This window comes from Lytechinus pictus, chromosome 3 (assembly GCF_037042905.1).
Source record: "Lytechinus pictus isolate F3 Inbred chromosome 3, Lp3.0, whole genome shotgun sequence".
Lineage (NCBI taxonomy): Eukaryota > Metazoa > Echinodermata > Echinoidea > Temnopleuroida > Toxopneustidae > Lytechinus > Lytechinus pictus.
Genome location: NC_087247.1, coordinates 12,354,180 through 12,381,340, shown reverse-complemented (window position 1 = coordinate 12,381,340; position 27,161 = coordinate 12,354,180). Strand labels below are relative to the sequence as shown.

Sequence of the window (27,161 nt, the reverse complement as noted above, 5' to 3'; positions counted from 1 at the left end):
ATTATTGTAACTACCGTTTAAACCTTGATTATGATTGGCTGCTGAGCCCTGTTGCCATAGCAGTTGCAACTTGAACTAAAATTGGAAAAGATACAATAATCTTTATGAAACAGATCCCTGCACTCACATTCCTGAAAATTTGATCTTTTTTTAATGAGGGGTATGCTCTCTTTTGTTATCATTCATGTATTGATTTATTTTGCATATCATATATGTTTTTACAAGGGGTATGCTACCTTCCTTTGGTTTATGTTCATGTATTGACTTATTTTGTACTTGTATATCATGATATTTTTGTAGCTTGGACCTGCCCTTAGGCTTACAAACATCTGATGTAATGGGTGGTATCAAGTGCGGTGTTAAGAGCTGGGGTTGGTGTTGTGTCAAAACAAGCACCAACTGCAAGATTTATTAAGCTGGTTTTTTGGACTTGATTTAGATTAATATAATTTGGTGTTGAGATTTAAAAGGTGCTACAAATTTTCTACACCAAAACTCTATCATGAAGGAGCATAGTGACCTGGGGAGCATTTTATCAAAATTTGTCTCTTGAAAATTTGTCAGATCTGAAAAATTTCTTGGAAAGGTCCCCTAATTATCCTATCAAACCAACACTAGCACCCAAGACCACTCTTGAAATTGCTCAGATGATATATGTACATGTTATATCAATAGTGTATTATTCTATGTCCTAATTATGTCTTTGTTTTAAATATATTATTTGAATGGCAGCCCAGAAGATTTATTCAAGTGGAACACACCAGAGCAACCGACCGATCGATCGATGGGATGGACTCTGGCCCTCATGGATATGGATTGCTGTCTGGTCTAAGCTGTGGTCTTCCTTCCAAAATCACCCATTTTATGGCTTCACTACCAAAGGAACCATTTTTCATGATTCACAGTAAGGAGTAGATGATTCCATCATGCATGATGCACCCCAGGCCCTAAAGTAAGTGCTTCAATTGTGATTTTAATCACTTGCTTTGAGTATTTGAGACAATGCATTAAGATTCCTTAGCATTGCAGTTGCTGAGGGCGACAATTACGATTGTGGAATAGAATTGTTCTCGACAGTAACGATTTCACATTCTCTAGCTTTCAGAGCATATTTGGATGGTTAAGCTAGGTTTGTGTCATATTCTGATCATAAAAGTAGCAATAGAAATTTGGGTTACATTTATCGGTTGGATTTACACTATGACCAAACAAGTGCCTTTGTGGGTCATTTTGTACGTATACATGTTCTGATACACTTTCCTAAAATCTTCCCGCTTGATTCTTCATCATCCTTCTGTCTCAATCTTCTTCAGATAATACCCAACCAGCTCTTTTTCTCATTACCTTACCCCAGACTCTCCTCTGCATTCTCTTCCTTTCATCCTCATTGAATATTCACTCCATCTGTCAATCTCTCTCTAACTCCTTTTATACCACCCTCCCTCGCAGAATCCTCAATGCCCTTTTCCTTTTTGTTACCTTGCCTATCCACCGCTCCCACATTTACCCTCTCTCTCTCTCTTCTCCATTTCTTAATCCATGGATTGCAATCTCTCTGCACCTTCCTGTGCTATTTGCCAGAGCCCCTGATTAGAAGAGTTTGGCCAGTCCAGTTCCTATTGGGCACATCATGGTATATACACACTGTACCTGCCATGATGTGACTATAAAGCAACTGAGTTGACTGAACTCTGACAAGATGGCTCTGCCACCAACCCTCTCTGCCACTCTCCCCCTCCATGCCCTTTTAACATGAATCCATCATGACTGATCAAATGTTCTATGAAGTCAAGTCTTCATCATTCAGAAAAAAATTGAGTATAAGATACCATCTCGCTCATAATATGCACTCTTTTGCAAACATGTTATGATTGTCTTCCTACGAATTCCAACAAAATACTTTCCTCGGGATAACTTTAACCAAAACAAAAAACTTGGTCCTTCGCTCATGTCTCAAGCAGGGTAATTTCAATGTTCGGAACTTCATCTTTCAAGTATCCTCATACTCTATAAGGGAGTAGGGAGTGAAGTTGTAAAACTAAGGCATTGGAACGTAAATACTCTCTAATTGCTAATTGTTAGTGTTTAGGGTCGACGCTCAATCTTTATGGGCTTGTCTGTCAAAATTAAAGAAACACATTTTCTGGGTAATGTATGAGGCCATATACTTTATGAGCATTGAGTGCTTAGAAAAGGATTCCCATATGTGAATGTAAAATTTTACATCAATTTTACCCAGAACTCTTATTTGTGTAACACTTGGTGAAGCGCAATGTCATATGTAGTAGTTTCGCGCAAAGCTTGCAAGCCTGGCTCTTCTACGAATTTTCCTCTTTGCCGATTATTTGAATTTGATCACCGTCTGAAAGATGTTTTCAGAGTCAGAACCGATTCGTCTTCGATTCTTGCATCACATGTTCTGTGGTGTAGTCATTCTGACTGTAATCAGAGGGTCTTAGGTTTGCCTCCCACTGAGGCTCTAGCGTCCCTTAGCAAGGCATCAATTCACACTTGGTCATCACTTGTGTTGTTACAGTAGTGGTTCTGACTCTCCCCTTGTAATCAGAGTGTCTTGTATTTGCAACCCACTGAGGTTCCCGGTAGGAAGCAAATGTCAGTATCGATGGCATACCAATTGGCGCATATTGACTTCTCTATGTTGTTATACATGTACTCGAGAATGGAGATCCATCCAAATATTCAGTACAAACTTGGATGTCGTTCATGGAGCAGATGGACCTCTGAGCTGTTCTGGCCTAATATTTCATGGCTACCATTGTGCCATTGCTTCTTGCAGAGTTTATGGACTCAGAAGGTACCATCTCATTTCCTGCAATACTAAATATTCTATAATCATCAATGCTTTAGATGCAGCATTTTGGCATCACTTTCACTTGGAACCCACCTTCTTGACTATCTAGGAATTGATGCCTTGACTCTTTCAATTCTGAGTATCATTTGTACCCCTGGTGTCCCGCAAATCCTGGACTAGAAGTATTTTTTACCATTCAGAGACTACTTTTCTTTGGTTCCTGTGGATGATGTGAATACAATGGGCTAACACCAACACCTGATGTCAACACTTGGACCTGTTTCATTAAGACTCACAACTATTGTAAATTTGCCATTATTGCAACTTCCCCGGATAGCTTGATTGTGATTGGCTACTGAGCCCAGTTACCATGGTAGTTGCCATAATAATTGCAAAGTTACAATAGTTGTATCACCTTGTGAAACTGGCCCCTGCTTTGTTTAACAACAGTCGTTTGCCAAACATCTTGAAGTTCTAGTGTTATGTTGACCCTGTTGGGTATATTGTGGTTTCTTCAGTGTTTAGGGGCATTTTGCTCCATCCCTTTTGATAAAAGGATTGGTTTTAATTTTTACCTCACAGTCACTGCCTCGATTCAGCAGTGGTTTCCATCCTTGCAACCAAAAATTCCAAAGATGTTATCGATTTACGGTTTTGACCTCCAGTCTTGCTGGCAGTTTGTGTGCTGGTGTGGTTTCCATCATAAAGACAAGTATATGGTAGATAATCTTGCTCTACCTGGTGGATGTTTCATATAGCTGTTTGTCATGAGCAACTTTACGAACGACTGTTAAATCTTTCTCAGGAACAAAATCCACACCAGTTAAAATTTGGTGCGAATAATATACCTCAAGAAAGGATCACCAGTTGTTCATAAAGTCGCTCGTAACTTATGAACAGCTTTATGAAACACCCACCAGGGATATTACATGTATCTGACATGTAACTTGCTGTGAAAGCTTGAGGAAATTCAGCTTATTTTCTAGTTGGTAAAATATCCCCTTTTATTCCGTGTCTTGCTCCAAGTTACTCAGTGTTGTTTTTGTCAATTTTGGTCTCGGCAGCGCTCAACTGAAAGATATCAGTTGTGGACTTTGGGAACAAGTTATTCGTTCTGTGAAAGACCACCTTGATCTCAGGCATCACTGCAGAAGTGTCTCTGCTCATTCCTTGACCCATTCAAGGATGTTTGATGGAATCAGACTGATCCACCTGTAGGTCTAATGGTTTGTACTTTGTCAGGTTGGACAGTTATGCTAGGCATGACCCTGACCCAACTCAGAGGTTTGTTGTTGCTGTCCTTTCAAATGTGTGGTGAATTAGGAACTCTTGCACCATTTTCATGCTTAGGGTCTTCGTTCTTCCTGAAGATATTTCTGTGAATGAACACTGTTTCAAGGTTATTGATGTTCTAGTACCTCACATACCAAGGATGAAGAAAGTGTCTAAGATGACACTTCAAAATAAAGTCTTGCCAGTTGCTTTCATGCTAGATTCCCCCATTATGCTTTGCGCAAAATATGACATTGCACTTCACCGCTTGATACACGTACCATGCTTTATTAATTATTACTTATGGAATCTGTAGTGCTAATGCTCTGGACGAGCCTATGGGTGAGAGCTGTATTTATTTTTCCGGTGTTATATTCCTTATTATCTCCTTGAGTTACGGGGTGGGAATGAATCATGCTGTTCCATTGCACGATCATTGGGTTATCCTGCAAAACCAAATGAGTAAATGACCAAGAAGCAAAACCGCACCAAAAACAAAAGCACAGACACAGTTGCTTGTTCTTTAAAAAAATATATTTTATGAATTTTAATAATCGATCCCAAGACTGGGCATCCATGGGAATTCTTAGCAACATAATCATGACATGTATAAATAAAGAGTGTATTGAATCGGCAAAAATATTTTTGAACTTGAACAAAACAAGAACAAGACAATAAATTAAAACAAAAACAAATTAAAACGCTAGAACATATTACCAGTCATGATAGATTTGTGGAGGAAGGACATGAAGGGGAGAGATGTAGCAGAGATGGTTTGGTAGTATAGGAAGGTACAAAGGGAAAGCAATTCATGGATGTAGGAATGGATTAGAGGGAGATATTTGTGGAGGTGGGGTAACAAAAGAGAAGGGATTTAGAGGGTTGTGGGAGAGAGGGTGGTGTAGATAGATAGAAGAGATTGACAGATGGAGGGACAATGGGAGGAATAATCAGAGGGGAGGGATCAAGGTAATGGGAAGGAGAATGGATGGAACATTGAGAAGAGGATGATGGGGGTGTTAAGAGGGGAAATCAAATCAGAATGTGACTTCATCAACCACTCAAATATGCTTTCGAGAACAGAGAATTTGTCATATTGTAATTGTCGCCCTCAGCAACGACCATTGCAAGGGTAACTTACTGCATTGTCTCTCATACTCTTAGCAACTATTGAATCACAATTGAAGCACTTGACTTTGGGGAGGTGGCACATCATGCATGGCGGGGTCATCAACACCTCGATGTACATTATGAAAAATGGTTCCTATTGATAGTGATGTCATAAAATGGGTGATTTTGGAAGGGAGGCTACAACTTGGACCAGACAGCAAGCCTATCTGTGAGGGTCAGCAGCCATCCCAAGATCAAGGTCACTTGCTCTGGATAGTTTCGCTTGAATAAATCTTCTGGGCTGCCATTTTTTTTTTAATGTGATTTTTTTTCAATCTAATAAAATCTTATGTGATATCCTAATATCTGTCCATTTGTTATAATTTAGTTTGCATATTATGTACCAAGGTTTATCAGGGAAGTTTAAAAGGAGGAATATGAGAGAAACATGGCTCAAATTCACCAGGCTCAAACCAAGAGGGGGTACTAAATCCCGGGGGGGGGGGGGCAGTCAAATATATTGCTGTAAACATGCGTGACCGAAAAAACACGTTTAAAGGGGGTGTTTTTCAGTTTTGGACGAGGCCCGCGCATGCACTCGTCAAGGGTACCAAAAACACTGATTTTTCAAGAAAAAGGGTGGTTTTGAAAGACTGGTCAATGAACGTATTTAGGGTTTTTTTTTCCAAAGAATTTTTTTAAAACTTGTTTTAGGGGGTTATTTTGCACACTGATAAAAAAAAATTGTTAAGGGGGTGATTGGAAATAATTTGGTCATGCATGTGTACAGCAATACATTTGACTGCCCCCCCCCCCCCCCCCCAGGACTAAATCCAGTGGCAGCACCAGGGTTTTTCAGTGTGGAGGGAGGTGCGGGTGAAGGGGCAATGAAAATGTGTGTGGGGGAACTGTTAAGGTCAAATTAATGTACCTTTCCCCTTCATATTTCTTTTTTTGGGGGGGGAATGCCTGGTGCTGCCACTGACAAAACATGGACTATGCAGGTTTCATGTATAAAAGTGCACACTGAGAAAGGTCCAATAATAAATATCCCCTTTTTGTGCAAAATATGTGCTGAATTAAACGCAATTATGCATGATCTATGGTTTCTACCCCCCTCCTGATTTAAACCTCCCTTAGTGAATATGAGCCCAAAGGCCACAGCACACCTTATGATTGGTCAGCGAACCGATTTTGGAACAAAACCTACTAGAATTTGATGCTATTACTGAAACGTGGAATATATTTATGTGTAATGTTCTAAATCACCGTACGAATACCCGTGTTACAATATGTGACTATGCTATAATCCTTAAACGCAATATCTAGTCGTAACGACGTCATAGCAATCGTATGATTGGCTAAAAATGTTAAACCAATTTGGCCTTTACTCCAAAATAAAGGCTTCCAATCATCTAAAATTGTTATATTAGTATTCTTTCGGCTAATTTGATACTGTAATAAAAATATAATTTTCATTAACATTTTCAGAAAATGAGCAAAAAAATGTGATTGTTCCAAAATCGGATCGTGGACCAGTCGTAAGGTGTGCGGTTTTGATTTGATTTTGTGACTTTACATGCAAGCTCACCCATTTGCCATATACGTGTGGTATAAATTCCACAAATTTCCATCATGAAAAAAAAGATATTTCCCTCAGAAGGCATGCGAGAAACAATGAAAAAAAAAAGATATTTGGCTGAGAAATTTGCAATGGAATTTATATGGCAAAGTATGGAGCTTATATTCACATGTGAAGTCGCAAAAAACTACATGTTTTATGTTATTAAAATGAAAAAAAGGTGGAATATAAACCTCTCTAATTAAAATTAGAAGCTTTAGATTTCACTTTTTTTTTCATTTCCATTTCTTTTCCTACTTTTGTGACAGGACAGGAATGTTCCCAAGAACGATAACCCTATGTATCCCGTGGACGTGTATTTTTTTTTCATATTCCATAAACCGGGGTGCTTATTTGCCACCCACCCCCCCCCCCCCCCCCCAAGTGTATGTCAGGCGATCGCGACAAAAATTGGCAAGCACGCCACTGAGCCACAACGAAATCTGCCAAATTGTATTGTTTCAAAATTTCGTAAATTCATTTCTGATTATGCTAATTGATCAATAAATGTTATCAGAATTTGATTGTAAATCATTAATAAAGCTCCTGAAATTCTGGTCTGCCTGGGCGCTCTTTTTAAGATTTTCTTTTTCTTTTTTTTAAGTTTTCTCTTGTTATATACGAAGGACCTGTCATCTGGAATGATTTGCCATCTGAAATTAAAACTTGCCCCTCACTAATCACTTTTAAACGTAAATATAAATCATATCTTGCCAATTCACCATCAGTTTTTAAGTAAAATGGAGCCTTGTGTTTTTTTTTTTTTTTTTTTAAACGTTTTTCTTTTGTTTGTTTATGTTGATGTTATAACTGTTTAATCACCATTAATTTGTTATATTTTAACCAATGCGCGGAACCAAGGGGGATTGGCCTCGATAGGTCTTTGGCCTTTGCCAATCCCCTACATCCACCGCATGTTGGTGCTACTCTTTTTATTTGTAATTATATTGATTTGTTTATGTATTGATTGTTTCTTATTGTTCATATAATATTGTATGTTGTATATTTTTTAATGGATGTGAATAAAGTGAATTGAATTGAATTGAATATATATTTCCTTCTTTTTCGGCTTTTGGTCTTTTTTCCGAAGGAAATTGTTGACAACACTATTTCAATAATGAATAACATACATAAAGTCAAATGTTTTTAATCAGTAAAAGTTGAAATAATGATCCATTTGTGAACTTTGTCCAGATCCAGAATTTGCATTGTATTCGTTTATGAAATCCCTTTTTTGAGCGATTAGGGGTTGGACATGCACTTACAAAATGTTGCATATTGCAAATTTGGACCCCGTTTGGTCTCAAAAGATATGAAAGACTTGAAATCACCGGCCTAGATATGGTTAAAACTTGTACTAAAATTCAGTCAAGCATGCAAATATATTTAATACACAAAATTTATAATATTTTCAGCATATTATGCAAGGTAAAAGAAAGCCGTGCCTTTGCATCGCTCTTCAATATTTTGTTTGCAAAAAGCCATGAAAATGCATATTACAGAGAAATATTGTTGGCGCGTGCGAAGAAGGGCAATCAATTTGGTAGATCCGTTTGTTTTTATATTGATTCCTATTGAAGTATTTAGCGTTCTCGGGAACATTCTCGTCATTTAACTCAAGGTCCTTATATATTAATACAATGGGATGGTGCAGATCCATGTGCAGATCGAGATGTGTGCGAGCGGATGCAGAATAAAAGGGCTAAGAGAAAGGTGTGTGCCAATGACAAAGTGTGAGGTATGATAACTGATGGAGAATAAAGGGATGAGGAATAGAGAGATGATGGGAATAAGATCCTAAATGCAGTGCAGTTTTTAATCCGTTACGAACACGGCATCACAAATCATAATATTTTGTCCTGTTTTTACAGCGTATATGTAATTCAGGGAAATAATTCATGGTAGATGCTCAATGTTAAAATATTTATTTTCTTTAGTATATGCATTTCTATGGTTCCTTACCAAAATTAATGTGTAAATGGGGGGTGTAGAATCCAAAAAATTTCAACAGAGTTGAAATTACCTTCCGTAAAAAAAAACATTTTTATTCATCTTTTAAAAAAAATCGATATGGCTTTATGATAAGTATATATATGTGATTCGAAAACAAGAAAACGCAATCAGTGAATGATGTTAAATCAAAGCACATTTCTTCTGCAAGCTATAGGCCTATAGTGAATTATATACTTCTTAGTTATCGTTTCAGCGCTTTATTAATGAATCATTATTTATTTCGAAGCCTATTTATGTAAGTAACAATGAGCAAAACAGTATCACAATGAAGAAATGAAAAGCCAAATGAACAAATCGCACATTTATATATACTTTGCTCCAAGTTTTTAAACTTTTTTAAATGTCTGAGATAAATTGAATAATCATATTATCATATCGGTATATGGTTGTTGAAATGGTAACGAATTAGTAAAGAAAAATTGAAAAATTAGTCGAGATCAGATATAGGCCGCTCGAATTCGGCAACACAATTCCCTGGTAATTTTGACGCGATTAGGATGTGACCCTAAAATAAGATTATTTAATTTCGAGGTAAGATTTGAACTGGGATTTTTTTTGTGAACGTGTTGTAAAGATGAGCAAGAGAGTGAATGTAGAGTGCCAAATGAATGAGAATGAAGAGTGACAAATAGAAAAAAAAATCAAAATTATGACAAGGGGAATAATTTTACATAAACAACAAATAAATACACAGAGGCGAAATCAGACAAAGTCATTTAATAACAAAAAAGTCCAGTCAAAATTACCGATTGAGGAACAGATTTATGAAACGACCCCCTGCTATAATGTGATAAATGAAGCACCCGAATACTCAAAACAATTTACGAATGCTATTTTGCAGTGATTGTAGTATATCTCTATAAGATCTATGTGACTCTTAAAGGAAGGTCCATTCCAATAAAACATTGGTTTGAATCAAATGAAAATAATCAAAGGAGCATAACATTGGAAATTTCATTTTGAAAAACGGTTGCAAAAGAAGGAATTAATTATAAAATTTGAAGTTAGGTTTATTGGAAAAAAAAAGTTATATGCACATCCTGGTCAGTATGCAAGTAAGGGTACCAATGATATGACATATATTTTATATATGGAATATCTTGTTTTTTCTTCATATAATAATTGTGAAATAGTTTGCTTCATCTCGAAGCATGTGGAATTGCTATTGTGGTTGTAATTTGATCAAGAGCTTCTCTATTGTTAAATAGGAAAATAATTATTGAAATATTGTATATTTCATGCAATTCAAATAAACTTTTTGGTTGGATGGACACTAATATTGAGGTTTTAAAACATTATGTTCTGGGGAGTGTTTCATAAAGCATTTTGTCAACAATTTTCATCAAAAAATTGCTCTGAGCCAATCAGATGCAAGGATTTCAGTAGCTTATTACAATTGTCAGTGAAAATCACTGATTATCTGTTTCATGAAAATGTTCATGGATCATTCAAACGGACGACCAATTCGCTTATCAGCGAATGGTCCAAGTAAAACAGCATGCATTTTATTTTTTATGGCTTATTTTGACTGGACTTGAAAATACATCGTAAAAATAAAAAATATCATCATATGATACAAAGGCAAAATTGGTGAAATCTACTAACATTCTGAACACAAAAAAAATGACTTGCTTTAAAACCCCCTTTAAAAAAAAATTGTCGATTAATACACAGTGAGAAAGCAATTTCGACTCCAAATCAATATAACCTATGGTGGCCATAAATGCACGGGCTTTAATAGAAGAATAAAAACACTTTCAAGTTGTTATGCAACGAGCCTTGTGCGTTGCTATGCCAATGCATATACATTATCTTTTGATTTGATAGAAATTACCGTAAAAGCAACCTCAATCGGAATTTGACGTTCGGCTCGGAGAAGTTAATTGCCAAGGTGTATAAGAATCGAAGGGAATTTTTTTTGTTCAGTGGAACAGAGCAATCACCCCCCCCCCCGTCCCGTCCATGATATACCAAGTAGTAGTAAAAAAAAAAAGGGAATAACATTTGGGGAGAAGATTTTGGATGACACTTATTTACAGTGTTAAGATATTTTATTCCTTTGTGGTAATTTAACCATAACTGCACTGGGGGCATGCAATACCAATTAATATAGTTTTGTCTATTTAAGCTTATTGTTAGCAAGTAGACAAACTTGGTTAGGGGTCATATTCTGGCGACAACTTGTTTAGGGGCCAAAATGTGTCAATGAAGCCCGCGAAAAACTCGTTTAGGGGGGTGTTTGGAAATAATTTGGTCACGCATGTGTACAGCAATACATTTGACTGGCCCCCCGGGATTGGTCCTTAAATTCTATGTTACCAATTTGAGACTAATTTAGACCTCTTCCACTCCCTTCTTAATATCATATCTCGTGGATCGTTGCCACCCCTTAGTGGATCGTTGATAGTTTTATGAATGCCTGTTTTGTTTTGTTCTGCATGCACAATTTCAGCAGATTCTTACTCAGGAGTCCGTTCCAGAAAGAGGTACAATCAAACACAACTCTTGAAATCATTCACAAATCTATTTTCATCCCATCATAATCCTTCATTTGGCACTGACGCTTGAGTCCTTTAATTTGTGTTTATACTCTTGGGCCAAAGAAGGGAAAATTAGAAAAGAAAATGAAAAAAAAACGTATGCCTACTTTATACATGTAACTACGCGTCTTATCATGATCATAGAAGACAATATAAGTTCATTATCTTATCATCATTATTAACATTATTGTTTTCTTGTTATCAATATCAACATTGAAGATCGAGTCAAATAAGAATATATCAGGGATAAAAGGGCAATGGGATTAGAGCAATTAATTGGCATGATTAATATTGGTAAGAGACTGCAATGGGTGATTTAAAGTTCAGTGTTGACCTCTTGGTGTTGGTGTAAGGTAAATTTTACCTGAGTATAAAAATAAACATAAAACGAAGATGGTCCTGAAAAGTCATACGCACTATAGGTGTTGAGCTGTCAATACTGTGATCTGGATTATTTGTTTTAAAATCAGAATAGGTTTTGGAGCTCGGAAACGCAATCCAAAATGTGCCTCCACTCCAACACTATAACACCGACACCGAACTTGAAATCACCCATTGTATTGTCGGCATCATCGAAAAGTTTGTAGGCTAATCGACACAATCTACAATGAGTCGATACTGGATAAGACGGTACTTAATTCTATTTTATTAATTACGTAAAGAAGGAGGTTCATGTGGGAAAAAATATATTCTTTTAAATGACAAGATATTTGTCTTATTGACAAAATACTATGTAAGCGCCATCTCATAACGTACATCTGTTTAAATTTGTTTTAAAAATGAAAGCATAACCCCCAGCTCGCCCACCAAAATTATCTATCGACTACCCGGAATGTCAATGATTTTCAAGCCTAGCTAATTGAAAGCTTATATGTATTTATATACACCCATTACCGAGTTGAATTTAACAACTTGAGAAAAGCTGCTTGCAAACAAGCCTAACTCGGACTCAAGATATCAAAATTGGATGTTAGATTTGAATGTTACGACATTCCGAAGTGTTCCCTAGTTGGCTGATCAGACAAGTCCTCCCGTAGTCATCAACGTATCCATCGCCCCGCTATCATCGCTAACTTGGCCGCCTGGGTATGGAGGAGTTCCATGGCCATCGTCGTCGTCGATGTAGTTGTCAACATCCGTGCATTCATTCACATTGTAGTGGCGTCGAAGTCTGGATCGGTACTTTGGGGTCGACACCAGATTCTAGGGCACGAGAGGAAAAAGACAGAGAAATGGCTCTTATACGGAAATGAGACCCAGCAAGCGCGCATTCGGGGGGGGGGGGCTTCGGGGCCCGGGCCCCCCGGGTAGGCGAAAAGGGGGCGCAAAAGGAAGAAGAAAAGAGAGGAAAAGAAAAGAAGGAAAAGAAAAGAAGGAGAAAAAAGGAGGAGAGAAGAAGAGAAAAAAAAAAACGAGGAAAAAAAAGAAGAAAAAAAAAAGAAAGGGGCGCATGGAATTAATGTTCTAACTAGGGGGGGCGAACTGATGTTCGACCTTGGGGCGCCAAATTGATGTTCGACATAGGGGGCGCCGAATTGAAGTTCGACCTATCGGCGCCGAATTGATCTTTAACCTAGGGGGCGCCGAATTGAAGTTCGACCTATCGGCGCCGAATTGATCTTTAACCTAGGGGGCGCCGAATTGATGTTCGACCAGGGGGGCGCCGAATTTATATTCTACCTAGGGGTGCCGAATTTATGTTCGACATAGGGGGCGCCGAATTGATCTTCAACCTAGCATGCCTAGGATGGCGCCGAATTGATGTTCTACCTAGGGGAGTCGAATTGGAGTTTGATATAGGGGAAGCCGAATTGATGTTCGACGTAGGGGCCCCGAATTGAAGTTCAACCTAGCATGCCTAGGATGGCCTTGAATTGATGTTCTACCTAGGGGAGTCGAATTGGAGTTTGATATAGGGGAAGCCGAATTGATGTTCGACGTAGGGGCGCCGAATCGATGTTCTACCAAGGGGCGCCGAATTGGAGTTCGATACAGGGGGCGCCGACTTTATGTTCGGCCTATGGAGGCACCGAATTGTAGAATGATATAGGGGCGCCGAACTGATGTTCTACCTAGGGGCGCCAAATTTATGTTCGACATAGGGAGCGCCGAATTGATGTTCGACCTGGGGGCGCCGAATTGATATTTTACCTAAGGACGTCGAATAACTGTTGTACATAGGGAGGGGCGCCGAATTGGAGTTTTACTTACGAGCACCGAATTGATGTTAGACATAGGGGGTGCCGAATTTATTTAGGGGCGCCAAAATGGGAAAGAAGAAGAGAAAAAGGAAGGGGCGCGCCGAATTTAAGTTCGACCAAGCGGGCGCCGAATTGGAGTTTGATATAGGGGGCGCCGAGTTGATGTTCTACCTAGCGGCGCCGAATTGATATTCTACCTACAGGCGCCGAATTGATGTTTGACATAGAGGGGGGGGGGTGCGCCGAATTGGAGTTTGATATAGGGGCGCCGAAATGATGTTCTACCTCGGGACGCCGAATTTATGTTCGACATAGGGTCGCTGAATCTACTTAGGGGCGCCAAAAGGGGAAAGAAAGAGAGAAAAAAGGACAAGGGAAGGGGCGCGCCGAATTGAAGTTCGACCAAGGGGGCGCCGAATCGAACTTCATCCTAGGAGGGCGCTGAACTGATGTTCAACCTAGGGGCGCCAAATTGGAGTTTGATAAGGGGGGGGGGCCAAAATTGATATTCGAAATAGGGGCGCCGAAATTATCTTCAACTTCGGGGTGCCGAATCGATGTTCTACATAGGGGCGCCGAATTAGAGTTTGATAAAGGGGGCGCTGAATCGGTGTTCGACATAGGGGTGCCGAATTTACTTAGGGGCGCCAAAAGGGGAAAGAAAGAGAGAAAAAAGGAAAAGGGAAGGGGTGCGCCGAATTGAAGTTCGACCAAGGGGGAGCCGAATTTATGTTTGACATAGTGGGGCCAAATTGAAATTCATCCTAGGAGGGCGCCGAACTGATGTTCTACCTAGGGGTGCCAAATTGGAGTTTAATAAGGGGGGGCAGAATTGATGTTGGACATAGGGGCGCCAAATTGATCTTCAACCTAGGGGGATGCCGAATCGATGTTCTACCCAGGGGCGCCGAACTGGAGTTTGATATAGGGGGCGCCGAATTGATGTTTTAGTTAGGAGCACCGAATTGATGTTCGACATAATGGGCGTCGAATTGATGTTCTACCTTGGGGCGCCGAATTGGAGTTTGATATTGGGGCGCCGAAATTATATTCGACCTAGGGGGCGCCGATTGATGTTCTACCTAGGGGAGTCGAATTGGAGTTTGATATAGGGGAAGCCGAATTGATGTTCGACGTAGGGGCGCCGAATCGATGTTCTACCAAGGGGCGCCGAATTGGAGTTCGATATAGGGGGCGCCGACTTTATGTTCGGCCTATGGAGGCACCGAATTGTAGAATGATATAGGGGCGCCGAACTGATGTTCTACCTAGGGGCGCCAAATTTATGTTCGACATAGGGAGCGCCGAATTGATGTTCGACCTGGGGGCGCCGAATTGATATTTTACCTAAGGACGTCGAATAACTGTTGTACATAGGGAGGGGCGCCGAATTGGAGTTTTACTTAGGAGCACCGAATTGATGTTAGACATAGGGGGTGCCGAATTTATTTAGGGGCGCCAAAATGGGAAAGAAGAAGAGAAAAAGGAAGGGGCGCGCCGAATTTAAGTTCGACCAAGCGGGCGCCGAATTGGAGTTTGATATAGGGCCAGGGGGCGCCGAGTTGATGTTCTACCTAGCGGCGCCGAATTGATATTCTACCTACAGGCGCCGAATTGATGTTTGACATAGAGGGGGGGGTGCGCCGAATTGGAGTTTGATATAGGGGCGCCGAAATGATGTTCTACCTCGGGACGCCGAATTTATGTTCGACATAGGGTCGCTGAATCTACTTAGGGGCGCCAAAAGGGGAAAGAAAGAGAGAAAAAAGGACAAGGGAAGGGGCGCGCCGAATTGAAGTTCGACCAAGGGGGCGCCGAATCGAACTTCATCCTAGGAGGGCGCTGAACTGATGTTCAACCTAGGGGCGCCAAATTGGAGTTTGATAAGGGGGGGGCAAAATTGATATTCGAAATAGGGGCGCCGAAATTATCTTCAACTTCGGGGTGCCGAATCGATGTTCTACATAGGGGCGCCGAATTAGAGTTTGATAAAGGGGGCGCTGAATCGGTGTTCGACATAGGGGTGCCGAATTTACTTAGGGGCGCCAAAAGGGGAAAGAAAGAGAGAGAAAAAGGAAAAGGGAAGGGGCGCGCCGAATTGAAGTTCGAACAAGGGGGAGCCGAATTTATGTTTGACATAGTGGGGCCAAATTGAAATTCATCCTAGGAGGGCGCCGAACTGATGTTCTACCTAGGGGTGCCAAATTGGAGTTTAATAAGGGGGGCAGAATTGATGTTGGACATAGGGGCGCCAAATTGATCTTCAACCTAGGGGGATGCCGAATCGATGTTCTACCCAGGGGCGCCGAACTGGAGTTTGATATAGGGGGCGCCGAATTGATGTTTTAGTTAGGAGCACCGAATTGATGTTCGACATAATGGGCGTCGAATTGATGTTCTACCTTGGGGCGCCGAATTGGAGTTTGTCCTGGGGCGCCAAATTCATGTTCAACCTAGGGAGGGGGCGCAAAATTCATATTCGACCTTTGCGGCGCCAATTTGATGTTCGATCGGGGCGCCATATTCATATTTCACATGAGTTTGGTGCTCGCGCTCGCATCAAATGCATATTTCATGATTACCAAAAGTGCTTAGAAAGTCCAAATTTTAGGTCAGTATATCAATATTTTATCTCGCTCTTCGCGTTCGCATCAATGTTTAGTAAGGTGACGATCGATCCTGTTCATTGCTAGATAAGTGCGTAGAATGTCCAACTTTGGGTCGAAATATCAAAAATTTTCAGCTCGCGCTCAACATACTATGTTTTGTTACATGCTCATCCTGTTCATGATTAACAAAAATGCTTACTTGAATGTCCAAATGTTAGGTCAGAATATTACATTTTCAGCTCGAGCTTCGCGCTCGCACGATTGTTTAGATAGATACCCATCCTGTTCATGGTTACAAAATATGCTTAGAATGTCAACATTTTAGGTAAGAATATCAAGAAACCCATCCTGTTCATAGTTACAAAACAACAACAACGCCAATATACTCAATGTGCTGCTATACTACCCCGGCAAACATGGCAAAGCTAGGCTACTGATCCAGGTGCTCCCCCTACAAAAAAAAAACAAAGAATAGGGGCCTTGGACAAGATGAGGCAATGCAACATAATTAATTTGTGGGTATCGACTACAGATCAAACGAATTTGGTCATGTTAGTAATGCAGTGGGGGAGGGGGGGTTGGGGGAGGTTCAGGTCAATATAGGTCAATATATCCAACTTCATGCTCACATTCTTCACTTAAGTGAGACACTTGTCTTTTAATAAATTTCTGCAATCCTTTAACCGTTCCTTTTCATGTGAATGCATCCAACAAATAAAAAATTTCAGCTCGCGCTTCGCATTATTTGTTTAAAGAGGTATATTTCGGAGACATGTTTCATGTTCACGATTACAAAATGTTCCGCTTTCAGGACAACATTCATCGTATTCATATACTTTGCTTAGTGAGAAAGTTATGATCATGAATATAAATCATACCGTACATACCCTTTTCGAGTTCCTTCCAACGGGCCTACTAGTACTTCATTCCAATTATTTTAAGGTCGAAGGCTGGATTGGTACTTGGGGGTTAACATCAGAGCCTGGGCACTAGAGCAGAAAAAAAAGACAGACAGAGAAATGTCTCTTAAGGAAATTGCTTTAAATGTTACATATTACTACACTACGTGTGTATCAAAGTAAAAAAAAATATTTTGTACGTGTAGAGATATAGGCCTAATCTCTGTAGCAATATTGTTGAGATGGAAAACAAAATCCATATTTAATGACACATCAATCCCTTACAAAAAAAAAGAATAGGGACCTTATACAAGATAAGGTAATACTACATAATTATTTTGGATGACTGGAGATCAATAACGACTTTGGTTATGCAGATGCAATACAAATGTTTCTCGACCCCCCCCCCCTTTATTGGCGAGAGCTGAATCGGCCCCTGTAGGCCTATTGCCAATGCAAACAGCGCTGATAATACTTGTGACCTGCATTCACTAGAAGATTGTGACATCAGCTGTTGGTCATTAGGGCATTTTAGCAATCACTTCACACACGCTTTTTATAACCATAATAACGATGATAATATTTTATCAAAAGCCCTTCATAACAAAGCAGCCATTGTCAAAAATCGGTGAATCGAAACAGCAGTGTCGCCCTAAACTCTGGACAAACGATATATTTGCAATTTGTCGTCCGGTCCGAATCTTAAGACGCGATGAGCTCTCCCGGTCCACCAACTTTCGACAATGACCTCTAATCTGTCCACTGCACGTGAGCTGACTTGCACTTCCAACTGAATTTGTGCGTTGTAGAAAACGTCTACGTAGTGGATGGTAAAATACGCTAATCTTTTTGTGTACCGAAAAAAATATGGTATGAAGGAAAATATCCTTCATATCAAGATCATTTCAAACATGATCCTTAAATATAAATGTGCTAGTAGAGTAACAGATTAAAAATAGTAAACTACAATGAGATCGGGATATTGAGATATGAAGGGATTATCAGCTTCAAGAAATCGAGGTATAAGATTGTGTCGAGATTCGGATTTTAGGATATAAACAGGCTGTCCCGGGTTAAGGAGTACCTTTTCTTATTGTATATAGATTTACTCCACCAATGGAAAATAAACAGCTATATAAAGAGTAAAAGGCCGAGCTGAGTTAACCGGAAAATACCAGCCTATAGTAGATAGTGATAAGAAAGTTTGGTAAAATAATCTCGGGTGGGTGCTTCAAAAAATATTTGTAGTCCGATACCACGAAAGAAGTTATTTTTTAAATCTTTAAAACTTTGTAAACATGTTATTATGTTTTGGATAAGTCAGAATAAATTGCAATATAACAATGTAAAGACCAGTTGAAGATCAGCTTATACTATTATTCCATTACTAAGTGATTAATTGATTAAATAAACTCATCAAGCTTTTTCATCTTAAAAAATGTATGATTTGAGGGCGGCATTTACGCCAATTTTGTGACCGGACATAGGCGTTAAACGTTTCAAAGGCAAATATTCTTGAGTAACCCCTGAAAATACACAACATTTCATATGTAACAAGCTTTCTGATTGGCGCAATATTTAACTTATTTTAATTACGATTCGTTCAATTTGATACGTCACAAGTCATGACGTTATCAACTTCATACGATACATGACTTGTTTGATAAGTTACATAATCGTGACGTCATGAATTGCAATATGTAATGACTTGTTTGATACGTCACGAAATCAAGACGTCATTAGCTTCAATACGCAATGACCTGGGGTGGTATTCTGAAAACGTTCTTATCTTTGTTCTTATCTTTGTTCTTATCTCAATGAGATAAGAAGACGCTAAAATCATTGCAAATCGGTATTCTGAAAATCTTCTTAACGCGTTCTTATCTCTGTAAGGACTGCCTCCTTCTTATCTTCAACACGCCCATTTTTAAGATATTACCAATCAAAATGCGCTTTATATTGGCAGTTTAACCAATAAAAGCGTTCCTTATGTGAAGAGAATATCATGGGCGCTGCGCGTGCACTGTTTCTTGCGCACTGCGCGAAATAGGCATTTTATACGCAATGACTGATTATTATTTCGAGACACGTGCACAAAATAAAGAAAGAAAGAAAGTAAAGAAAAAGGGTAAAGAAAGCAGTTACGAATAAGAATAAAACAGGAAGAAAGAAGTAAAGTAAGTAGGCAAGTAAGAAGACAGAAAAGGGTCAGAATGAAGCAGAAATTTAAAAAAATAAAAGGATCAATGCAGAAAACAATGAAAGAAAGAAAAGGTAAACGAAAGAAAGCAAGCAAAAGGAACTTTAAAGAAAATTTTAAAAATGAAAAGAAATAAAAAGGAAAGAATACAAGAAAAAAAAGGAGGAATACATAGAATGATAATCAATGATAAAAAGAGGAATATAAAATTGAAGGAAAAATAAAGAAGGAATAGGAAAAAAAACTTAAAGGGGAAAAAACGAAAAAGTACAAAATAAACAGATTAAAAGGGATAAAATGAAGGAATAAAGAACCAAAAAAAAGTTAGAAAAAACGAATGAAAGAAAGTAAAAAAAGGAAGGAATAAAAATATGTAAAAAGTGAAGGAAGAGAGAAAAAGGGAAAATGAAACAAAGAAATAAAGAAAGAGAGGGAGAGAAAGAAAGAGATAAGAGAGGGAAGATAAAAGATGAAAGGAAAAGTAAAGCAAAATTGAAAACTAAATAAAGATAAAAAGTAAGGTAAATTCAAAGAAGGAAAGAAAAAGAATGGGAAAATAAAAAGGCAGGAAAAATGAAGAATGAATGAAAAAACGAAGAAAGATTAATGGAAAGAATAAAGAAAAAAGTGAAGTATAATTTACCCTAAAAAATGAAGAAATAAAAAGATTACAAAAATAAATAAAGTGAAGGAAGAAAGGAAAAAAAAACAGAAAGAAAGAGAGAAAAGGTGAAAGAAAAAAAACTTAGTCAAGAAAAAAAGGAAAAAAATCGGAAAGGGAAAATAAAAAAGGAAGGACCCCTCGGTAGACCAGCAGCACCATGATTGATGTTGCTGAGCAGGGCCATCCTCCCGTTTTTCATTTATCAATTCACATGTATAATTTTATATGTATTGTTATTTGTTTTTAACGGAAATAAATTCAATTAAAAAAAAAGAAAAAGAAAGAATAAATAGAATAACGCAAAAAAAAATAAGGAAGAAGTTAAAAGATTCAAAAGAATAAAACAAAATGAAGAATGAAAGAAATGAAAAAAGACAAACAGATAGAAAGGAAGAAAAAGCGAAAAGAAATAGGCCTAAATGAAATAAAGAAAGACAGAACGAAAGGAAGGACGAAAGAAAGAAATAAAGAAAAAAGGAATAGAAAAAAGAGACAGGCAAAATAAAGGGTGAATGAAAGAAAGGTTGGGAGGAATACTTGTTACTACCAGTGGCCATCGATTTTTAGCAAGAAAGAAGGCGGACAGCGTAAGATGTGATAACCCTCTAGCTATCTTAAATATTATCATAAATATCGTAAAGAGATAAGAAAGAAAAAAGATAAGAACGTTTTCAGAATACCACTTATCTTTATTTTGTTCTTATCTTTTAGCGCGCTTTTGTATCATATGCGCGAATTATAAATTTACGCGCTCAGCATCGATGGAAAGCAAGATAAGAAAAAGATAAGAACAAAAGATAAGAAAAAGATAAGAACGTTTTCAGAATACCAATTTGAGAACGTGACGTAGATAAGAACAAAATTAAGATAAGAACGTTTTCAGAATACCGCCCCTGCTGTATAGTCTTTATACCTTATTTGGTCGAATTTGTAATTTGATACTGTATGAATTTGTGACGTCAGTACACGTTAAAAGCAAGTTGGCTTTCCATAACTTTTCCCACTGACACTGGATCAATTCTACAGCACACAGCAAAACGCATTGAAAATGCAAGTCAAATCAAAAGAAAACCGTGGGAGGTCTTTGTCGAAAACTTGTAAATCGGAACATCACTTTCTTCCGCGTGGCGTTTCGGAGCTGACGAAAAATTGCAAATATGTCGTCTGTCCAGAGTCCAGACGAAACTGCTCTTTCAATTCTCCAGATTTATTTAATATCAGTGGTTATTTACTTCTTCATGTTGATAGAAATAATATGAAAGGTGGTGGTGTTGCTATATATATAAAAGAATCTTATCAATTTTTTATCAGGAAAGACTTACAATTTGTGAGTAATAGCGCTGAATCATTATTTGTTGAAGTTGAAAATTGAAATTCCAAAAATTCTGTTATAGGTGTTGTTTATCGACCACCCCACTTAAATACTGAATCCTTCTTCTCTGATATAGATATTATTCTTCATAAACTTACAACCGAAAATAAAGATATATATTTATCTGGTGATTACAATATTGATATTCTAAATATTAATAAACAAAGCCAAACATTTGTCAATGTATTGAATTCGTATGCATTATATCCTTTTATAGATAAACCAACACATGTTTCTGCTGTAAGTTCTACTTTAATCGATAATATTTTTTCCAACACTGACAAGCGACATATTTCATCTGGTATATTATATTCTGATGTTTCTGACCATCTTCCTATATTTATTATCACTACACTTGGACAAAGTAAAAAGCCTGCTACAAATATTACTTATATTCGAAAGATGTCTCCTGAGAATATGCAAAATTTTATAACCGAACTTGAAGCCGAATCTTGGGTTGATGTTTTATCCTGTAATGACGTTGATATAGCATATAAATTATTTATTGATAAACTGCATTGCTGTTTAAACCATACAATTCCAAAAGTTAGACGAAAAAGGTCATCAAAAACTCCTAGAAAACCATGGATTACTTTTGGGATTGTAAAGTCAATTCGAAAAAGGAACAAACTTTATAAAACTAGTTTGAAGAATCCTTCCTCTGAAAATATTACTAAATATAAAAGATATAGAAATTTTTAACATGTATCATCAAAAATGCAAAGAAAACATATTATTCACAAAAATTTGAAAATGCTAAAGGAGATATGTCAGCTACTTGGAAAAATATTAACGAATTATTGGGGAAAGCAAAGGATGCTAATTTAAATCATAAATATTCACATGGTGATTTTGTATATGAATCATTAGATGATATTGTTAACGGTTTTAATGATTATTTTGTTAATGTTGGGCAGGAACAAGCATTAAAAATACCACATACCACAACTAATTTTGCAGATTATTTACGCAATTCATGTCAACATACATTGTTTTTTAATCCAACAAATTCTGAGGAAATATTGAAAATCGTAAACAATCTTAAAAACAGTCGTTCTTTTGGACATGACGAGATTAGTAATTTTCTCCTTAAAAAGATTATATTAAGCATTATAACTCCTTTTGTTCACATATGTAATATTTCAATGTCAACCGGAATTTTTCCACTTCATATGAAAATTGCGAAAATCATTCCAATTTATAAAAAGGACGATCGGACACTCATTGAGAATTATCGCCCAATCTCTATTCTTTCGTCATTTTCAAAAATACTTGAACGTCTTGTTTACAATAGATTAGTTTCATTTTTGTCATTACATAATTTATTAAATCCATCCCAATATGGTTTTCGCAAATTTCATTCTGCTGATCTAGCTCTTGTTGATCTTTATGATAAAATTTCTTCTCTTTTAGCAAAAAAGGAACATGTAATTTGTGTTTTCATGGACTTAAGTAAAGCGTTCGATACCCTGGATCATACTATATTGCTTTACAAATTAAAATATTTTGGTGTTAGAGGTACTACTCTTAATTGGTTTAATAGTTATATTTCAAATAGGCAACAATTTACATGTATAAATTCAGTAAGTTCTAATTCACAGTATATTAATTGTGGTGTGCCTCAAGGCTCAATTCTGGGCCCGCTTTTATTTCTTCTGTATATTAATGACATAGTATATTCTTCACCCTTATTACAATATATTCTTTATGCTGATGACACAACAGTTATTTCTTCAAACTCGAATAAAATAATGCTTTTTGAAATGCTGAATAATGAATTGCCCAAAATATCCACATGGTTCCAAAGTAATAAATTGTCTTTAAATTTGCAAAAAACATATTATATTGATTTCAAGAACTCCAAAACAATAGCTGATCATTATACAGAAGAAATAAAGATAAGTGGGATTTCTATCGAACAAAAATATAATGTGAGATTTTTAGGTGTCATTCTAGATGAGTTTTTAACATGGGATGACCATGTATCTAAAATATTGACGTCTGTATCAAGATGTATAGGTATAATGTTTAAAGTTAAACACTATTTACCTCCTCAAGCATTACTCTCAATTTATAATTCTATTTTACTTCCACATATCACTTATTGCAATATTGTATGGGGCTCATTCAAATAAAAAAATCACCATATCCTTTTACTTCAAAAGAAAGCTATTCGTTTGTGTGCCGACGCTGGTTTTTATGAAAATACTGGTCCCCTCTTTAACCGTTTCAAGACTTTAAAAATTGATGATATACATAAATTTCAAATTGCTTTGTTTATGTTTAAGTTTCACCGTCGCCAATTACCATTAACATTTGATCATATGTTCCTTTTGAATTCGTTTATTCATAATTATCCTACGAGAACCTCAACAAATTTACATTTATCAAATCCGCTAACTGCCTTAGCCCATAGGTCAATAAGACATACTGGTCCAGATACCTGGAATGATATAGCTTTAACAATACGTGGTGCTCCTACATTGAACAAATTTAAGTTTGAGTTTAAGCATTCCATTATTAGCACTTATTTGAGTTAAGATATTGTTCTATCATCAGTTTCATGACTTTCATCATATTGCATACTTTATTTTTTGTATTATTTTATACGACGTATCTATGTTAAACATAGTAATATTAATCGATACACGGCTGGTGTGTTATTATCATTTGATTTATTCTTGACATGCTTGATGTGTTTTCCTTTTGGCCCTGCTTTTACTGTAATTTTTAAATATGACTTATATTGATTTTATTCAGGGCCGTAGTCTTTCTTGAGGGGCGTCCTTTTCAAGCCTTGTGCTTATGACTGTTCCCTCCCATGCAATGATTGTTTATTGTTATTTTACCATGAGATATTGTCAATATATTTTCTGTTGTATGATTTATTTTTGCATGGAAATAAAGAATCAATCAATCAATCAATCAATTCGCCGACCTTCGCTAAAGACTTCATTGTTATGATAGGGCAGTTGACAATAGATTATCTACGTTCCAGAAAGCGTATATGTAACTTCCTATTAAATGAAACTTTAAACTTCTCAACGTTCGTATTTTACATTCAATTTTGACAAAATTTTCACCGTAATGCTACTTTGATTTTTCCCTTCTCATCCAAATGACATGAATGAACTCATTGCTTGAGTATTCTTCCCTTTTTCACAAACGAGTATATGCTCAGCACAGCTGATATGCACATGACTCACTCTACTACTTGTTGATGTTGTTGTTGTTGTTTATTTGTTGTTTTTGTGGAAGACATTTACAGATTTGACATTACGTAAACTCTCCAATTAATGATATGATAGGTTGCACTAAAGGTTGTTTCACAATCCGGGTATACATTTAAAGTGCCTTCTACACATCATAAAAAAGAAATATGTGAACAGTATTCTCAAATCTCTGATGGCAAGTTGCTAGGCACTTAAAGCAACCTGCAAGATAACTCATTTTGTTGAAACACACAAATTTTGCTTGTCAAAAGTGACCATATCTGGCATTTCAGGGCGAAAATTCTGTCCAAAAATGTATTCTCCGAATTTGGTGTTTTTACGCATCTTTAGACACGAGCGTATCCAGGATTTTGCACCCCGGCCTGGGGACCGACCTAATTTTGGCGCCCCTGTGAACTTTTCGTAAAATTGCACCCCTGTGAACTTTTCATAAAATGCCCCCCCCCCCCCGCAAGACAATCATAGGTGCCTTAAATGCATGTTGAATTATCTTATTTCATAATCACGTGAAAAAAAGGCAATCGAAGACCACTTTTTTTAATGTGTTCATGAAAAAAACTATCCATGAATATGTTGTAATGCCACTTTTGAAAATAAATGCAACCAGAAAACATAGAATTTTAAGCACTTTGGGGTTTCAATTTAGTTGATCTTCTCATGAGAGTGGTAGGCTCTACTAAAATTATGTCTCCAGGAGCTGTAATTTCTTTATCAGGGGCGGATCCAGCTTTCGCCAATGGGGGGGGGGGGGGGGATAACTTCATTTATATGTTTCCCGATCGGACATTCTAAGCACTTTTTGTAACCATGAAGAGGATGGTCATCTAACTTAGCAATTGATGCGAGCTGAAAATTTTTGATTTTCTGCCTTTGAATTTGACATCCTAAGCACGTTCTGTATCATGAACAGGATGACCATCTAATTAATCGATGCGAGCACGAAGCGCGAACTGAAATTTTTTGATATCCCGACCCAAAACTTGTCATTCTAAGCACATTTTGGGACCATGAACAGGATAAGTATCAATCTAAACAATATTGATGCAAGCAAGAAGTGCGAGCTGAATTTTTTTTACATTCTAATTTAATTTTGGACATTCGAGAAAGCATTTTTGGTAGTCATGAACACGATGAGTATCTAACAAAACAGTTAATATGAACGAAAAGCGCGAGCTGAATTTTTTTTGGTCTACCGACCCAAAGTTGAACATTCTTAGCACTTTATTTAACCATGGACAGGGTCGTCACCCGACTAAACAATTAATGCGAGCGAGATGAAATTTTTTGATATTCTTACCTAAAATTTTGATTTTCTAAGCACTTTTGGTAATCATGAACAGGATGGGCATATAACTATAAGCATTTGATGCGAGCAAACATGAGTTTGGCGACCCCCCCCCCCCCATGTGAAAACATGAATTTGGCGCCCCACCCCCGGTCTAACATCAAATTGGAATCCCGGCCAAAGGTCGAATATGAATTTGCACCCCCCTCCCTAGGTTGAACATTAATTTGGCACCCCAGGACAAACATTAAATTGGCGCCCCTATGTCTAACTTAAATTCGACGCCCCCCCCCCCCCCTGGTTGAACATCGATTCGGCGCCCCCTATGTCGAACATCAATTCGACGCTCCCCTTATGTCGAACATCAATCTGGCGACCCTAAGTAAAACATCAATTCTACGCCCCCTTCCCTCTTCTATTATTTTTCCTTCTCTCTTTCTTTCCCCCTTTTTTTCTTTCCCTCTCTTTTCTTCCTCGTTTTGGCGCCCCCATTTTGCCCACCCGGATGCCCGGGCCCCGAAAGCCCCCCCCCCCCCCCGAATACGCGCATGATAATGTTTAATAATGTTCAATAATGTATACAAGAACGCTTTTATAAATTATGCAACAAACTGAGACAGTACGTTGCTATGTTTTCATTTCTGTCCAAAGTGTCCTTTCCGGAAAAAAAAAGCAATTTACAGAACGTAAAATGAAAAGATTGAACCAGAGGCGGTGATCCTGGGGGGGGGGGCACTTTTTGAAGCACTGAAAAAGTGCCCTTTTTATGCAAGAAAGATGTCCCCTCACGGTCGTGTACTGTGCCTCTTTCACCTGAGAAGGACCAGTTTTAGGTGCTACCAAGTGCCCTTCCTCGTATAAGTGCCAATCTTTACCAAAAATGCCCCCTCTCGAACGTGTTCTGTGCCCCTTACAACCGATGAGGACCCGATTTATGTGTTAGCAAGTGCCATTTCTCGTATCAGTGCCAATTTTTACCCAAAAGTGCCCCCTCACAAACGTGTTCTGTGCCCCTTTCACCTGACCCGTTTCATGTATGTGTGAGCAAGTGCCTCCTTGCCTTCTTGTAAGTGCCCTTTCTCGAATCAGTGCCCCTTTTTACCCAAGAAAAGTGCCCCTCATGAAAGTGTTCTGTGCCCCTTTCATACTTGAAAAGGACCCATTTTTGCCGTTAGAAATTGCCCCTTTGCTTTCTTATAGGTGCCCTTTCTGGTATTTTCACCTGAGAAGTACCCATCTTATGTGTTAACGAGTGCCCATTTGAAACAAGAAAAAAAATATTCACATCATATGTTACTACATATGAAGGAAAAAATGGTAAGGATAATAC

At 37.8% G+C, this 27,161-nt stretch overlaps 1 long non-coding RNA gene across 1 annotated transcript; it reads right to left on the bottom strand.

The window, feature by feature from the left end:
- Positions 1-9,505: 9,505 nt before the first annotated feature.
- Positions 9,506-17,171, bottom strand: LOC135153523 (uncharacterized). Its single transcript, XR_010292920.1, has 2 exons — positions 17,066-17,171; positions 9,506-12,571 (listed from the first exon to the last, which is right to left on the bottom strand). It is a non-coding gene; the product is annotated as an uncharacterized LOC135153523 (long non-coding RNA).
- Positions 17,172-27,161: the final 9,990 nt, after the last annotated feature.